This window comes from Prionailurus viverrinus, chromosome C2 (genome assembly GCF_022837055.1).
Source record: "Prionailurus viverrinus isolate Anna chromosome C2, UM_Priviv_1.0, whole genome shotgun sequence".
Lineage (NCBI taxonomy): Eukaryota > Metazoa > Chordata > Mammalia > Carnivora > Felidae > Prionailurus > Prionailurus viverrinus.
In genome coordinates, this window is record NC_062569.1 from 58,400,008 (window position 1) to 58,402,914 (window position 2,907).

Consider the following 2,907-nt stretch of genomic DNA (forward strand, 5'->3'; position numbering starts at 1 on the left):
GATGTTAAGAAATCTGGAAATGCTGTATGATCTTTGGAAGTCTGTAGCATAAGAAAGAAAGAAACAAAATAAACCGTGGACATGTTTATAGAATAGTGCCACATTTACAGAAATTGTTTGGCTAATTTAGTAGTTTTCCATTGAAGAAGTGGAGTAACTCTGACCCTACCTTCATTAGTGAGTGCCTTCCAGCAGGGTTTCTCAACCAATTGATATTTTGGGGCAGATAAGTCTTAGTTTAGAAGGTCTGCACTGTGCATTGTAGGATGCTTAGCAATATTCCTGGACTCTACCCGCTAGATGCCAATGGCATTCCTCTTTTCAGAGTTGAGACAACCAAAAGTGTCTCCAGAAAATTTGAAAAATTCGCTAGGGGCAAAATCACTGGTTAAGGACCACTTAGCTATACTTCCTAGTTTAGTCAAAACCAAAAGAAAATAGTTTATTTTGTTTTATTCTAATTCCAGTCTAGTTTCTTTACTCTGAAACACTAAAAACATAAGATAGATGCAAACTTTGTAATATGCCTGAGGAGCCTAGATATATACTTGATATGCAGATAATGGAGTCCAGATAATGGACTCTTCATTGCTGCTTGATGCTACAAGTTTTCAAATATCTTTCTCTAGAATAGGAATTCATCATCAGATTTACCTAAAAATCTGACCTATAGGTTAGTTATGGGCAGTTCCCACGCCAGCTCAGAAACATTCTATTTGAACAGAAGAATCTATTTTCCCAACCGTAGAGAAAGCCATTCATCTTGATAGCACATGATCGTCTAGAAGTTGCAAATAAAGCTGCAGAGTTTAGATCCCTAATTGTTAATTCTTTGTGGGAAGTTCAAAAAGAAATTTTTAGAATGTACTTGAACATCTCTGAGTGCTTTCATTTTGCACCACCAGAGGTGCTAACCGGAAGGTTGTTCCCAGAAGATGAATTGTTAAAAAAAACATGGTGTGAATGAATGTTTGTGCTTCTGTTGTGTGTCTATACTCCCCTATTACAGTTAGGTTTCTCTGGAAAACAGACTCTGACTCTGACATTTTCATAAAGTGAGTTTATTGGAAAATGCTCTGAGGATCAACTATGAGGGGAAAAGAGTAAGGCCGTGTTGCGGAAGATGTTCTGGAGCTGGGGCAGTCTTGCAGAATAGTCCTGTCTTAAGACAAGGGAGTTCCCTTTCCTGTACCTTTACAAACCAGTCATTTAATGTAAACTGCCCTGGAAAGGGGACATGGACGTAGGAAAGGCAGATCTTTTCAGTTGAGAACAATTCCTGGAGAGGGGATGAATTGAGAGCTGTTAGCCCTCAGCACTCCCGACAACTAGGGTAATTGAGGGTTTCAGTCCTCACTGGGCAGCTACTAAAACTTACCTTTTAATAGAGAAAATGCTACATAACTACTTCCATACTGTTGTGGAAGCACTGAGATGTTCTTCTAAGTGAATCTTGGGCTCAGCAATTTGTCTGAGAGATTTACTGGAGTTTGAATATTTTAGACAAAAGATAGTTTTCAGAACTTTTGGAATGGTTACTTTTCCTTTCCTCTAATCCTTTATCAATACCTAGAAATGAATCTAAGGTTTCTGGAGTTTCTCTGAAATTCAGAGAAAAAGGCTAGAGCAATCATCAAAAGGATGTAAAATCTATCATCAAAGAAAAACAACACTCTTCTCATTACAGATTATAGCAGTGGTCTCAGAAGTGCACACGAATGACAGAGAATTGGTTGTTCACAGAAAATTAAATCAGATTTTCCCAACTGACATAAATAATAATTATGCAAAAATGTTTCCTTCATGCAGTGAAAATGACATCACATAAAGATAAAAGTGAAAACTAAAATACATATTTTTTAAAAATAACCAAAATTATCTATTACAACTTAAGTTTTTTCTATTAGCACATAAGTTCAGAATAGTATATGAAATATCTCACACAGGATGAACATTAATTATGTCCTTTTCATTTGCAGTGTCTGACTTTAGCATAACTCTTCCATAAGATTTCAGAAACTAAAAATCCCAAACAACAACAAAAGCTACCTTTTAAAAAATCCTATTTTTTTATTTTTAGCAGCTTTATTAAGGTATATTTCACATACAAAAACTGTATATTTTTATGGTGTACAGCATAATGTTTTGATCACTACAATTAAGCCAATTAACATACCCATCATTTCCATATAGTTACCACTATGTGCAAGTGTGTGTGGTGAGAATATTAATTTATGATCTATCTTCTGCATATTTCATGTATCCAATATATAATTGTTAACTATTGTCGCAAAAGTACAAAATGTTTCATGAATTTTTGTGTCAACATTGAGCAGGTGTCATACTAATCTCATATCAATTTTAGTATACATGCTACCAAGGTGAACACAAAAAATCTTATTTTAAAAAGCACTTAATTTTGGGGGGCACCTTGGTGGCTCAGTTGGTTAAGTGTCCAGCTCTTGATTTCGGCTCAGGTCATGATCTCACAGTTTTGCAGATTGGAGCCCCATGTCAGGCTCCATGCTGATGGTGTGGAGCCTGCTTGGGATTCTCTGTCTCCCTCTCTCTCCCTTTCCCTCCCCTGCTTGTGCTGATTCTGTCTCTCACTAAATAAATAAATAAATAAATAGCATTTAATTTTCATAATTCCAAGTATCCTGAAATTATGTAAATATTTTTTCTTCCTTCAGTGAAAATGATATCACATCATAATTTGGTTCAAAATAATTTATGTTTATCATAATTTTAAATGATACAATATGCTGAAGAAGAAGAGAGATACCTGAGTTCTAAAGGTAAATGAAAAATATGACAGCAGCACCGGTACATCGGTAAGTGGACGCTTGACCGTAGACAGGAGCAGGGTGCTATAAACAAGGAAGTCCTTTGCCCTTGAGCTTCCCC

The 2,907-nt window shown here is 35.9% G+C and overlaps 1 pseudogene; it reads right to left on the reverse strand.

Annotated features, from left to right (window-relative positions):
- Window positions 1-2,291: 2,291 nt before the first annotated feature.
- Window positions 2,292-2,389, reverse strand: LOC125175860 (uncharacterized; annotated as a pseudogene).
- Between the last annotated feature and the right edge of the window lie 518 nt (window positions 2,390-2,907).